Source organism: Ranitomeya variabilis, chromosome 1, assembly GCF_051348905.1.
Source record: "Ranitomeya variabilis isolate aRanVar5 chromosome 1, aRanVar5.hap1, whole genome shotgun sequence".
Lineage (NCBI taxonomy): Eukaryota > Metazoa > Chordata > Amphibia > Anura > Dendrobatidae > Ranitomeya > Ranitomeya variabilis.
Window position 1 is genome coordinate 1,169,401,101 of NC_135232.1, and position 15,849 is coordinate 1,169,416,949.

At 45.1% G+C, this 15,849-nt stretch overlaps 1 long non-coding RNA gene across 1 annotated transcript; it reads left to right on the forward strand.

Annotated features, from left to right (window-relative positions):
- Positions 1 to 2,122: 2,122 nt before the first annotated feature.
- LOC143793489 (uncharacterized) lies at positions 2,123 to 13,971 on the forward strand. The gene is made up of 2 exons (XR_013220144.1): positions 2,123 to 2,624; positions 8,294 to 13,971. It is a non-coding gene; the product is annotated as an uncharacterized LOC143793489 (long non-coding RNA).
- Positions 13,972 to 15,849: the final 1,878 nt, after the last annotated feature.

Sequence of the window (15,849 nt, forward strand, 5' to 3'; positions counted from 1 at the left end):
TCATCCGTTGGAAATTTGCCCTCCTGAAGTTTAGTGTCCTTGTCACCCCTCTACTACACATCTTATTAAAGGAGACATGAAAACTTATTATTTTGTGATCACTATTCCCCAAGTGACCCCCAACCCTTATATTCGATATGCGGTCTGGCCTGTTGGTTAGTATTAGGTCTAGCAGTGCCCTCCTCCTTGTTGGGTTCTGAACCAGTTGTGAAAGGTAATTGTCTCTCATAGTTGTCAAAAACCGATCACCTTTGCTGGAACTGCAGGTTTCTGTTCCCCAATCTATTTCAGGGTAGGTGAAGTCCCCCATAATAATGACTTCTCCTTGAGTCGCAGCTTCATCTATTTGCTTTACGAGGATATTCTCCATTGCTTCCATTATTTTTGGAGATTTATAACAAACCCCTATCAGTAATTTATTATTTTTTCCCCCTCCCCTTATCTCCACCCACAGGGACTCTACATTTTCATTAAATTCACCTATATTATCATGCCGGATGGGCTTTAAGGACGATTTTACATACAGACACACCCCTCCCCCTCGCTTATCTGTACGGTCATTTCTGAACTGACTATTACCCTGCAAGTTAACAGTCCAGTCATGGCTCTCATCCAGCCATGTTTCAGATATCCCCACCATGTCATAATTATGCTCCAACAACATTAGTTCTAATTCATCCATTTTGTTGGCAAGGCTTCTGGCATTGGTATACATGCACTTGATGTTCCTCTCTGTATCTCTATTCTTTCTTAAATTATTAACTGTTCTAACCCCACCCCCCATGCCACCGCCACCCCCAACTTCCTTATTTGTGCCCAGGTCTCTATCTGCCCTATCTTCCCCTCCTATAAATTGGATACCCTCCCCCAATCCCTAGTTTAAACACTCCTCCAACCTTCTAGCCATTTTCTCCCCCAGTACAGCTGCACCTTCCCCATTGAGGTGCAGCCCGTCCCTAGCGTAGAGCCTGTAGCCAACTGAGAAGTCGGCCCAGTTCTGCAGGAACCCAAACCCCTCCTTCCTACATCAGTTCTTGAGCCACTTATTAACCTCCCTAATCTTCCGTTGACTCTCTGGCGTGGCACAGGCAGCATTTCGGAAAATACCACGTTGGAGGTCCTTGCTTGCAGCCTAATTCCCTGAAATCATCTTTAAGGACCTTCCACCTACCTCTAACTTTGTCATTTGTGCCAATGTGCACCATGACCGCTGGGTCCTCACCAGCCCCTCCCAGTAATCTGTCCACCCGATCAGCGATGTGTCAGACTCGAGCGCCAGGTAGGCAGCACACCGTTCGACGATCCCGGTCTTTGTGACAGATTGCCCTATCTGTTCCCCTAATTATTGAGTCCCCCACTACCAGCACCTGTCTGGCCTGCCCTGCTCTCCTATTTCCCTCCGTACTGGAGCAGTCACTCCTCCGGCTTTCAGAGGACATGCCTGGCTGCAGCAGTGCTACCCCTGTACTGGCACCCCCCTCATCTGCCAACTTAGCAAACTTATTGGGGTGTGCCAGATCAGGACTAGCCTCCCTGGCACTCTTCCTTCTACCCCGCTTCCTAACTGTCACCCAGCTTGCTACTTCACTGTCCTGCAGCTCCAACCTACCATCCCCCCTCATCTATCCCATTGAGCGTCTGCTCAGTGAGCAGAAGACTCCTTTCCATGTTGTCAATGGATCTCAGTGTTGCCAGCTGCACATTTAGATCCAGAATCTGGGCTTCCAAATGCTCAACGTGCTCACATCTCGCACAGCAGTATGCACCCTCAACCAGCTGATCAAGGATTATATACATGTGGCAAGATGTGCACTGGATGGCATAAACAATAGTGGAGCACATTTCCTAATGGGGATTGCACCACACAGAAATGTTAAATAAAAAATAAATACAAAGTATTAATAAAAAACAGACAGCAATTCAGTAATTCCTCCCTTGGAAACTCCCTGAATCCAAAGTCACTGAATCACAAGTCAGACTTACCGCCGTTCACACTTAGGCCTCTTTCACACTAGCGTCGTGCACTGCACGTCGCTATGCGTCGTTTTGTAGAAAGAACGCATCCTGCAAAATTGCTTGCAGGATGCGTTTTTTCTCCATAGACTTGCATTAGCGTCGCAGTGCGACATATTGCCACACGTCGCAACCGTCGTGCGATGGTTGTGTCGTGTTGCGTCGGACCATCGCCACAAAAAAAGTTACATGTAATATTTTTATGTGCGTTGTGACCGTCTTTTCCGACCACTCATGCATGGCCGGAACTCCGCCCCCGCCTCCCCGCACCTCACAATGGGGCAGCAGATGCGTTGTAAAACTGCATCCGCTGCCACCGTTGTGCGGCGCTTTCACATTGCGATGTGCAGTGCACGACGCTAGTGTGAAAGTAGCCTTACGCTCAGGTCACACTCAGCTCGTTCACACTCGCTATGCTGAAGATTTATAGATTTTTTTTTCTCTATTTCCCCTCAACAGCAATCCACCTTGCTGTTCAAATGCACTTCCAAAAAGGACTTGAGCCCCAAACAGCTGCCCCTTATAAACCCTTAATTATGAGCCCCCACCCTAAGTTAACCCCTTGTGAATATAGCTACTCCCAATTCAGCAACTCACACCAATTCACACAGGTGTCATGATCTCTGCAGGCAGAGATCATAGCAAGCCTATAGAGGGACAAGCTCTCGGAAGATGGAACTATACTGACCATGAACTAAGCCTGCCGCGCAACTAGAAATAGCCAGGTAGCATTTCCTATTTATCGCTAGATGCCCAGCTCTGGCCTAAGACCTAAATAGCTAGCAGAGGGAAATATAAGACCTGGCTCACCTCTAGAGAAATATTCCAAAGAAGACAGTAGCCCCCCACATATAATGACGGTGAGTTCAGATGAAACAACAAACGCAGCAGGAAAATAGTCTTAGCAAATTTGAGGTCCGCTTACTAGATAGCAGAAGACAGATAGTATACTTTCATGGTCAGCAGAAAAACACTAACAAAACACCATCCAGAGATTACCTTAAACTCTGGCATTAACTCATAACGCCAGAGTAGCAATCCCTGATCAACGAGAGCTTTCCAGACACAGTAACAAAACTTCAGCTGTGAACTGGAACAAATAGGCAAAACAAAACATGGACAAAAGTCCAACTTATCTAGTAGTTGTCTAGAAGCAGGAACAAGCACTGAGAGGCATCAGATAACATTGTTGACCGGCAAGAAACCACCAGAGAAATGAGCTTAAATAGCGACACCCACTACTGATGGAATCAGGTGAAACAGGAAAGAGGATGACAAGTCCAATTCCACAAGCGGCCACCGGGGGAGCCCAGAATCCAAATTCACAACAGTACCCCCCCCTCAAGGAGGGGGCACCGAACCCTCACCAGATCCACCAGGGCGACCAGGATGAGCCCTATGGAAGGCACGAACAAGATCAGAAGCATGAACATCAGATGCATTGACCCAAGAATTATCCTCCTGGCCGTAACCCTTCCAGTTGACCAGATACTGGAGTTTCCGTCTGGAAACACGAGAGTCCAAAATTTTCTCCACAACGTACTCCAACTCACCCTCAACCAACACCGGAGCAGGAGGCTCAACTGAAGGTACAACAGGTACCTCATACCTGCGCAATAACGACCGATGAAAAACGTTATGAATGGAAAAGGACGCAGGGAGGTCCAAACGGAAAGAAACAGGATTAAGAATCTCCAATATTCTATAAGGGCCGATGAACCGAGGTTTAAACTTAGGAGAAGAGACCCTCATAGGGACAAAACGAGAAGACAACCACACTAAATCTCCAACACAAAGCCGAGAACCAACACGACGATGACGGTTGGCAAAACGCTGAGTCTTCTCCTGGGACAACTTCAAATTGTCCATAACCTGCCCCCAGATGTGATGCAATCTCTCCACCACCGCATCCACTCCAGGACAATCCGAGGATTCCACCTGACCGGAGGAAAATCGAGGGTGAAACCCCGAATTACAGAAAAACGGGGACACCAAGGTGGAAGAACTGGCCCGATTATTGAGGGCGAACTCTGCCAATGGCAAAAAAGCAACCCAATCATCCTGGTCAGCAGAGACAAAACACCTCAGATATGTCTCAAGGGTCTGATTAGTCCGCTCGGTCTGGCCATTAGTCTGAGGGTGAAAAGCAGATGAAAAAGACAAATCTATGCCCATCCTAGCACAGAATGCCCGCCAAAATCTAGACACAAATTGGGTACCTCTGTCAGAAACAATATTCTCAGGAATACCGTGCAATCGGACAACATTCTGAAAAAACAGAGGAACCAACTCAGAAGAAGAAGGCAACTTGGGCAGAGGAACCAAATGGACCATTTTAGAGAAACGGTCACAGACCACCCAGATGACAGACATCTTCTGGGAAACAGGCAGATCTGAAATAAAATCCATCGAGATGTGTGTCCAAGGCCTCTTAGGAATAGGCAAAGGCAACAGCAGTCCGCTAGCCCGAGAACTACAAGACTTGGCCCGAGCACAAACGTCACATGACTGCACAAAGACTCGCACATCTCGTGACAGAGAAGGCCACCAGAAGGATCTTGCCACCAAATCCCTGGTACCAAAAATTCCGGGATGACCTGCCAATGCAGAAGAATGTACCTCAGAGATGACTCTGCTGGTCCAATCATCCGGAACAAACAGTCTATCAGGCGGACAACGATCCGGTCTATCCGCCTGAAACTCTTGCAAGGACCGCCGCAGATCAGGAGAAACGGCCGACAAAATTACTCCCTCCCTAAGGATACCTGTGGGTTCAGAATTACCAGGAGAGTCCGGGTCAAAACTCCTAGAAAGGGCATCTGCCTTAACATTCTTAGAACCCGGTAGGTATGACACCACAAAATTAAAGCGAGAAAAAAATAAAGACCAGCGCGCCTGTCTAGGATTCAGGCGTCTGGCAGTCTCAAGATAAATCAAATTTTTGTGGTCAGTCAATACCACCACCTGATGCCTAGCCCCCTCGAGCCAATGGCGCCACTCCTCAAACGCCCACTTCATGGCCAGAAGCTCCCGATTCCCAACATCATAATTCCGCTCTGCGGGCGAAAATTTGCGAGAAAAGAAGGCACAAGGCCTAATGACGGAGCAGTCGGAACCTTTCTGCGACAACACTGCCCCAGCTCCGATCTCCGAAGCGTCAACCTCAACCTGAAAAGGCAGATTCACATCAGGCTGACGCAACACAGGGGCAGAGGCAAAACGGCGCTTAAGCTCCTGAAAGGCCTCTACAGCATGAGGGGACCAATTAGCAACATCAGCGCCTTGTCTGGTCAAATCAGTCAGTGGTTTAACGACATCCGAAAAACCAGCAATAAATCGGCGGTAAAAGTTGGCAAAGCCCAAAAATCTCTGAAGACCCTTAAGAGAGGAGGGCTGAGTCCAGTCACAAATAGCTTGCACCTTGACGGGATCCATCTCAATGGAAGAGGGAGAAAAAATATACCCCAAAAAGGAAATTTTCTGGACCCCAAAAACGCACTTAGACCCCTTCACACATAAAGAATTAGACCGCAGAACCTGAAAAACTCTCCTGACCTGCTGGACATGAGAGTCCCAGTCATCAGAAAAAATCAGAATATCATCCAGATATATTATCATAAATTTATCCAGAAAATCGCGGAAAATATCATGCATAAAAGACTGGAAAACTGAAGGGGCATTAGAAAGACCAAAAGGCATGACCAAATACTCAAAGTGGCCCTCGGGCGTATTAAATGCGGTCTTCCACTCATCCCCCTGCCTGATCCGCACCAAATTATACGCCCCACGAAGATCAATTTTAGAGAACCACTTAGCACCCTCTATACGAGCAAACAAATCAGTAAGCAATGGCAATGGGTATTGATACTTAACAGTGATCTTATTCAGAAGCCGATAATCAATACATGGTCTCAAAGAGCCGTCTTTTTTTGAGACAAAGAAAAACCCAGCTCCCAAGGGAGAAGAAGATGGACGAATATGTCCCTTTTCCAAAGACTCCTTTATATATTCCCGCATAGCAGCATGTTCCGGCACAGACAAATTAAACAAACGACCCTTTGGATATTTACAACCCGGTATCAAATCTATGGCACAATCGCACTCACGGTGCGGAGGTAACGACCCAAGCTTGGGTTCGTCAAAGACGTCTTGATAATCAGAGAGGAACTCAGGGACTTCAGAGGGAATGGACGACGAAATAGAAACCAAAGGTACGTCCCCATGGATACCCTTACATCCCCAGCTCAACACAGACATTGCTCTCCAGTCCAAGACTGGGTTGTGAGACTGCAACCATGGCAATCCCAGTACCAAATCGTCATGTAAATTATACAGCACCAGGAAACGAATAATCTCCTGGTGATCCGGATTGATACGCATGGTTACTTGTGTCCAGTATTGTGGTTTATTATTAGCCAATGGGGTGGAGTCAATCCCCTTCAGAGGAATAAGAGTCTCCAAAGGCTCTAAATCAAAACCACAACGATTGGCAAAGGACCAATCCATAAGACTCAGAGCGGCGCCAGAGTCAACATAGGCGTCCGTGGCAATGGATGACAAAGAGCAAATCAGGGTTACAGACAAAATAAACTTAGACTGAATGGTGCCAATGGAAACAGACTTATCAAGCTTCTTTGTACGCCTAGAGCATGCCGATATAACATGAGTAGAATCCCCACAATAGAAACACAATCCATTCTTCCGTCTAAAATTCTGTCGCTCGCTCCTGGACAGAATTCTATCACACTGCATACTTTCTGGCGTCTTTTCCATAGACACCGCCAGATGGTGCACCGGTTTGCGCTCCCGCAGACGCCTATCAATCTGAATAGCCATTGTCATGGACTCATTCAGACCTGCAGGCAAAGGGAACCCCACCATAACATCCTTAACGGCATCAGAGAGACCTTCTCTGAAAGTTGCCGCCAAGGCGCACTCATTCCACTGAGTAAGCACAGACCATTTACGGAATTTTTGGCAGAAAACTTCAGCTTCGTCTTGCCCCTGAGATAGTGCCATCAAAGTTTTTTCTGCCTGAAGTTCCAAATGAGGTTCCTCATAAAGCAAGCCCAAGGCCAGAAAAAACGCATCCACATCGCGTAACGCAGGATCCCCTGCTGGCAATGAGAAGGCCCAATCTTGAGGGTCACCCCTGAGCAAGGAAATCACAATCCTAACCTGCTGAGCAGGGTCTCCAGCTGAACGAGACTTCAGGGACAAATAACGCTTACAATTATTTCGGAAATTCTGGAAGCTAGCTCTATTCCCTGTGAAGAACTCCGGCAAAGGAATTCTCGGCTCAGATACCGGAGCATGTACCACAAAATCTTGTAAATTTTGTACTTTCGTGATGAGATTATTCAAACCCGCAGTTACACTCTGGAGATCCATTATTGTCAGGTGCACACAGAGCATACAGAGATTAGGAGGAGAGAGAGAAAAAAGACTGCAGCAAGGCAGACTGGAGGAAAAAAAAAAAAAAAAAAAAATTCCAGCAGACTTCTTATAACTCTCCTTTCTCAACCTGGGTCTTTAACACTTTACTGGCCGGTCAAACTGTCATGATCTCTGCAGGCAGAGATCATAGCAAGCCTATAGAGGGACAAGCTCTCGGAAGATGGAACTATACTGACCATGAACTAAGCCTGCCGCGCAACTAGAAATAGCCAGGTAGCATTTCCTATTTATCGCTAGATGCCCAGCTCTGGCCTAAGACCTAAATAGCTAGCAGAGGGAAATATAAGACCTGGCTCACCTCTAGAGAAATATTCCAAAGAAGACAGTAGCCCCCCACATATAATGACGGTGAGTTCAGATGAAACAACAAACGCAGCAGGAAAATAGTCTTAGCAAATTTGAGGTCCGCTTACTAGATAGCAGAAGACAGATAGTATACTTTCATGGTCAGCAGAAAAACACTAACAAAACACCATCCAGAGATTACCTTAAACTCTGGCATTAACTCATAACGCCAGAGTAGCAATCCCTGATCAACGAGAGCTTTCCAGACACAGTAACAAAACTTCAGCTGTGAACTGGAACAAATAGGCAAAACAAAACATGGACAAAAGTCCAACTTATCTAGTAGTTGTCTAGAAGCAGGAACAAGCACTGAGAGGCATCAGATAACATTGTTGACCGGCAAGAAACCACCAGAGAAATGAGCTTAAATAGCGACACCCACTACTGATGGAATCAGGTGAAACAGGAAAGAGGATGACAAGTCCAATTCCACAAGCGGCCACCGGGGGAGCCCAGAATCCAAATTCACAACACACAGGTATTTGTTAAAGGCTTTCCAAATACCTCTTCACTGAATCACAAGTCACACTTACCGCCCCTTCTCTTCTCTCACAGTCCTTGGCCCCCTTCTCTTCTCTCTCTACACGGCCCCAATTGGACAGACGATCAGCAGATTTGGCTTTCAGTACCATCTTTATGCTAATGACACACAACTATACAAATCATCCCCTGACCTTACCCCCGCTGTACTACAGAACGCCACTGACTGTCTGCAGTCTCCAACATCATGTCCGCTCTTTATCTGAAACTCAACCTCTCCAAAACTGAACTTCTGCTCCCGCTGAGAGGATTAGACGTGGAACCTATAGGGTGGACCCACTGGACCGTGACAACGAACCTCCCACGGGCGAGCTGACCAAGTGTACAACCCCCTATACAGGGAGCGTTAGGCGCAGGCCCGAGGGAGACTATCGCCACGGCAGCTGGTAAAGAAGATGGGCAAGATGGCAACTAATAGGGTAAAATAAGGACTAACAAGACAGAAACAGGGAGAGCATGGGAGTGCGGACTGGAAGGAGAAGATGAACAGGAGGACTAACCACGAGAGCAGGGACCGGAGGAAGGACACGGAAGGCAGGCTGGAGACTGGAACACGGACTAGGAGGAAGACGGAGGCAGGCAGGCAGGCTGGGACACTGTAACACGGATAGGAAGGAAGACACCGGAGGACAGGCAGGAAGACAGGCAGGGACACTGGAAAACAGACTGGAAGGGGGACACTGGAAAACGGACTGGAAGGGAGACACTGGAGGACAGGCACAAGGAGGAAGACCAAGATTAGTTACAACGGAAGTGAGCGGAGAACAACCAGACAGGAAAGAACGCCAGGAGGACGTGGAGCCAGATTCACTTGACGGAGACAAATGACAATCAGGCACCGCCGATAGGAAGAGGTGGCCTGATAAAGAGAGTGGGAGCATACCTTCCGGGTCGGAGTGCACAGGGCGGCGCAGAAGACACGGCCAGGCTTCAAAGAAAGACGTGTGCGCGTGCGCTGAGGAACCCAGAGCGCTCGCACCCGTGGAGGACGTGCCGGGACGCTGCAGCGAGGTGAGTATGAGGCACATGCGGCGAGGCAGGCGGGAGCGTAACACCCGCCATCTACTAACCTCCCTAAATCTGACATTTCCCTCTCCGTGGGTAGCACCATAATAACACCCCGGCAGCAGGTGCGCTGTCTGGGTGTTATGTTTGACTCCGATCTCTCCTTCACCTCCCATATACAATCTCTTGCCCGCTCGTGCCGCTTACACCTAAAGAACATCTCTAGAATCCGCCCTTTTCTCACCATGGAAACAACAAAAACCCTCACTGTCGCCCTGATCCACTCCCGCCTGGACTACTGTAACGCTCTATTAATTGGCCTTACCCTCACTCGACTTTCCCCTCTCCAGTCCATCCTTAATGCAGCAGCCAGGTTAATATGATTAATCCCCACAGTTTTAACCCCTTCACGACATGAGCCGTACTTGTACAGCGCATGTCGTGTCTCCCCCTTTGATGTGGGCTCCGACACTGAGCCCACATCAAAGTCGAGACATGTCAGCTGTTTTGTACAGCTGATATGTGCGCGCAATAGCTGCAGGTGGAATCGCGATCCACCCGCCGCTATTAACTAGATAAATGCCACTGTCAAATGCTGACAGCTGCATCTAACTACTGCTTCCGGCCATCAGGCTGGAAATGTGCGCATCGCCGGCCCCCGTCATGTGATCGGGGGTCAGCGATGCATCGGCATAACAACCAGAGGTCTCCTTGAGACCTCTATAGTTATTGATGCCGGATTGTTGTGAGTGCCACCCTGTGGTCGGCGCTCATAGCAATGCAGGGACTCAGCTACATAGGAGCGATCTGAGCATCGCTTCTATGTAGCAGAGGCGATCAGGCTATGCCAGCTTCTTGCCTCTCATGGAGGCTATTGAAGCATGGCAAAGTTTTAAAAAATATTTTAAAAAATATATATAAAATATTAAATCACCCCCCTTTCACCCCATTCAAAATAAAACAAAAAAAAATCAAACATACACATATTTGGTATCACCGCATTCAGAATCGCCCGATCTATCAATAAAAGAAAGGATTAACCTGATCGCTAAACAGCATAGCGAGAAAATAATTCAAAACGCCAGAATTACGTTTTTTGGTTGTCACAACATTGCACTAAAATGCAATAACGAGCGATCAAAAGAACGTATCTGCACAAAATTGGTATCATTAAAAACATCAGCTCAGCATGCAAAAAATAAGCCCTCACTCGGCCCAAGATCCAAAAAAATGGAAACGCTACGGGTATCAGAAAATTACGCAATTTTTTTTTTTTTTTAGCAAGGTTTGGATTTCTTTTTCACCACTTAGATAAAAAATAACCTAGGCATGTTTGGCGTCTATGAACTTGCAATGATGTGGAGAATCACAATGGCAGGTCAGTTTTAGCATTAATTGAAACTAGCAAAAAAGCCAAACAAAAAACAAGTGTGGGATTGCACTTTTTTTGCAATTTCACCACACTTGGAATTTTTTTCCCATTTTCTAGTACAGGTGGTAAAACCATTGGTGTCGTACAAAAGTACAACTCGTTCCGCAAAAAAATAAGCCCTCACATGGCCATATTGAGGGAAAAATAAAAAAGTTATGGCGCTGGGAAGGAGGGGAGCGAAAAATGAAAATGCAAAAACGAAAAAGGCCTGCGTCTTGAAGGGGTTAAGCTTGCCCTAAAAATGCACTTGTTCAGACTGGCCTACCGCCTCAACACATTAACCTAACTATCCCTGTGTGGCCCATTCACACAAAAAAAACTTAAACCATATTTAGGTTCCTCGCATCATGTTCTCATACACTTTATGCAGTTAATAGCCCTCTGTGTCTGTACTGCTACATATTTAGGCTGTTAACTGGTTCATGCAGCTTTACATGAACACCTGAGCCTTGCACTATGGCTGGTCCGAACAACGAAAGCAATTGTTACCATCCACCTCTCGTTTCTCCCCTTTTTTCTTTTTCCCACACTGTCTGTCTGCTATCTCGGCCTTCTTTTCTGCTTGCTTTCTAAAACTGAACATGGACAAAACAGAATTCATCATCTTTCCCTCATCTCACTCTACCCCTCCACCAGACCTGCTGTCTATCAATGTCAATAGCTGCTCACTTTCCCCAGTCCCACACACCTGATGCCTCGGGGTGATCCTCGACTCTGCCCTCTCTTTCAAGCCACATATCCAAGCCTTTGCCTCCTCCTGCCATTTCAAACTCAAAAATATCTCCCGGATCCGCACTTTCATTGACCGCGACACCACAAAAACACTAGTCCATGCCATCATCTCCCGCCTTGACTACTGCAACCTCCTACTCTCTGACCTCCCCTCTAGCACTCTGGCACCACTCCAATCCATCCTACACTCTGCTGCCCGACTAATCTACCTGTCTCCCCGCTATTCCCCAGCCTCTCCCATATGCCAAGCCCTTCACTCGCTTCCTATTGCCCAGAGACTCCAGTTCAAAACCCTTACAATGACATACAAAGCCATCCACAACCTGTCTCCTCCATACATCTGTAACATGGTCTCCCGATACTTACCTATACGCAACCTCCGATCCTCTCAAGATCTCCTTCTCTACTCCCCTCTCATCTCTTCTTCCCACAACCGCATCCAAGACTTCTCCCGTGCTTCCCCCATTCTCTGGAATGCTCTACCACAACACATCAGACTCTCGCCTACCATAGAAACCTTCAAAAAGAACCTGAAGACTCACCTCTTCCGACAAGTCTACAGCCTGCAGTGATCCTCAACCTACTGAACTGCCACACAACTAGCTCTACCCTCTCCTAGTGTATCCTCACCTATCCCCTGCAGACTGTGAGCCCTCGCGGGCAGGGGCTTCCCTCCTTATGTACTTGTGTGCCTTGTTTTTTGCTCATGTTTAATTGTATTTGTCTATATTTGCCCCATTTTCACATGTAAACCGCCATGGAATAAATGGCGATATAAAAATGTATAATAATAATAAAATTATTATTATTATTATTATTATGACTGCCTCATAGAAATATATGAAGCTCTCATGTTTGGGGTAGTAGAACCGTGACAAGTCCAAGCATTATTGGTCCGTGTGCAAACCAATTGGCCCTTATAGGGGATTAATATCAACTTGACAATACACCTTTAAGTGCCTGTTCACAATGAAGAAAACTATAAGATATTTTGCAACAAATGGCTAACCTGCCCCCCAAAATTAAATGTGGATAAAAATATTTCTTACAATTATATCAACTAAAATTGATATTCATTTAAAGTCATATGTGTCATAGAGAAAACATTAAAATGCTTACAGGCATGTTCAGAAAAGAGCAAAATCTAACCTACGCAGCTCACCCACCTTTAGAAACCGGTAACTAAGGAAACTTCTAAAGGCTTGTAGATGTGAGGCCAGCCTTACCTTCAATTCACAAAAATGTGAAGGGGGCATGGCTTGAAGTACTACTGAATGGTTGCACTGTGCTGAGGCTCCACAGCTGAGCCCATAAATAAGAGACTAAAAGTGCCTTAAAAAGGCATCATTTCCACCCATCTTACTCCATAACACTCCAGGCACCTAGATGAGTATTAAAACCAGGACGAATGATAGACACTGGGCCTCCGCCAGCAACAGCGCAAAAAGAACTAGGCCGCAAGAAAGCCTCAGTCTCTAGTAGCCAGCCTATGCCAGACCTCAAGTCTTACCTGTGGCATGCAATACTAGATGCCCCATCCATGCCAGCAATGTGTCTGCAGATGTCTACAGAAAACTTCTCCATCCTCCACCACACCGAGAAAGACGAAGACTCCCGAGAGTAACACAATTAAAAGAAAGACTCGTGTGAGTGACAAAGCATGAAAGTAGCCATGACGATAAACTCTTCTGTTATATACACTGACAAGGGTGAGTCAATAAATGACCCAGGACATGAAGAAGACAGTCCCCATATAAGCAAAAGCCCAGACTGGACCTTGCAGACTCTCTTAAAACGAATCTAGCACATTTAAAGGGGAACTCCGAATTACAGCGCAACAACTCTGGATCCACTCTGGATGTAACAAGCATCAAAGATATTATGGTGGCACTTAACAATATCCTAGAAGTTTGATCAAGAACTCCAGTAAGTTTGATCAACCACAAGCTTCCATTGATTGTATTAATATTAGAGTTTTGAAGTCTGAGGAGAAAATTGGTGTCATATCTAAATCCCAAATAGCCATACAAAAGGATAATATTCTTGTAAAAAAAAACAAGTCACAAAACTAAAAAATTGCAGATATAGAGGACAGGAGCAGGAGGAATAATTTCAAGCTCAGAGGCATACCTGAATCTATCTTACCTCCTACAGTAAGTATCCACAGACTACTTAAGCTACAGAATGGTTGGGGTGCCCTAGCTCTACCAGAACTTTACCCTGCTATGGAGGTCATACCCAGGAACAGTCTACACCTGGACACCTTCCAGGAATCTTCTAGTCAGACTAGACCTAGATGAAATGTATGTATGTATGTTCCTAATGTTGTATTGTTTGTTCTGTTATACTCCCACAGGTTGAAATCCAAAACTTATTTCAGAATAAGTAATGCAAAAATGTAATAAAAATGTAGTGATTCATTTGTATAAAAAAATTACCTTTAAGTACATTGACTGGTGTGATTACTTCTTCCCTCTAATGCTTAAAGATGAGTCCAAATATCCTCTCACTATTCGTTAGAGCAGTGTTCCCCAATTCCAGTCCTCAAGGCCCACCAACAGGTCATGTTTTCAGGATTTCCTTAGTATTGCCCAGGTGATAATTGCATCACCTGTGCAATACAAGGGAAATCCTGAAAACATGACCTGTTGGTGGCCTTGAGGAGTAGAGTTAGGGAACACTGCGTTGGAGGACTATATTGTCCACAAAAGACCTTTCATGACTGGAAACAGGAAACATCATCTAACTACACCATAATTTGATTCCAAGATACTAAGCTATCAAGCAGTAAACCTCCCAAATTTGAAAACAAGGTTTTCCCTCACATTTTTTAATTTTCGAGCATTAGAAAGAAGGCAGGAGTAATGATTCTAAAAAGAGACACAGTCACATTCCAGCTTCTGTTAGAAACATGAGATGAAAATGGCAGATATATTCTTGTATGTAACTTGGAGAACTCTACATATACCATTGTAAATATCTACCTCCCCAACAAAGGTCAAATACACCAATTGGATGAAATAATATCCAAAGAATCAGAAGTTTGCAAAGGTATTCTAATATTGTTTGGAGACTTCCATATAGTTCCCGAGGCACCCTTAGACTCCACCTCCTTAACAAGACACCAATCTACAACACTAAGTAACTGGTTAATTAAAGAAGAATTGTGCAATGTTTTCAGAACCCTAAATTCTTTTTCTAAAGAATACACCTATTACTTGGACAAACATTGTATATTTTCTCATATAGATCTGGTCCTGATGTATATTTCCGCCAAAACTATAAAAAAATCTAAATGGGACAAAAAAATCCATGGTCTGACCACTCACCTGGTGGATTTAGTATTCAATCAAACTACCAAGTTAACATGAATGACATTTGGAGATATAATACATATTTAATGCAAATTCCACAGTGCAAAAAAGTAATAAGCAGGGATATACAAAATTTCTTTAAAGAAAATAAGCCAGGAGAAACATCTACTTATACCCGTTGAAATGGTCACAAAACAGTACTAAGAGGCTCTCAAAACTATCTCTAATAACCTGGCCGGATTAGAAATGAAATTTCCCATAACCTTCCACCAAGAAATTCTACAACTCAGAATAGAGATCAAATCCCTCTTAGCCGATGAATTTGACAAATGGATCCAATCAGTTAAATCATTATTATTCTAAATACAGTTACCAAATTAGTGGCCAAGAGAGATAAGAGAATTAGAAATAAAACAAGGATAAAAGAAATTGTAGACAATAAGAATTTAATAACACACTCCCAAAAATTGCAGAAGCCTTCGCCTCCTATTATACCCAACTTTATAATCTAAAAGAAGATACAAACGGACCAATCAAGAAACTATAACAAATTACCTTTAAAAAATCAACATCCCCGCAATATCTGAAGAACAACTACCTTACCTAAACAGACCATTTACAGAAGATGAGGTTTGCTCCGTTGTCAGGGCACTGAAAAAGGGGAAAGGTCCAGGACCTGATGGTTTTTCTAATGAATACATACAAACATTTGAAGAACTTATAATTTCTCTATTAACTGACATCCTAAATAAAGCCGCAATAGATGGAAGTTTTCCCAAAGAGATGCTAAAGGCCACAGTTATAGTTATACCTAAAAGCTGTGCAGGTCCAACCAAAGTAACCAGCTATATGCCTAGATCTTTACTAAACTCATGTAAAGTTACAGTATATGCTATACTTTTAGCCCAAAGTCTTGCAAAAATGATCCCTAGTGTGGTTCACTCAGACAAGGTTGGTTTTGTCAGCAAAAGACAAGCCTCTGACTCCACTAGAAGAACTATAACCTTTCCT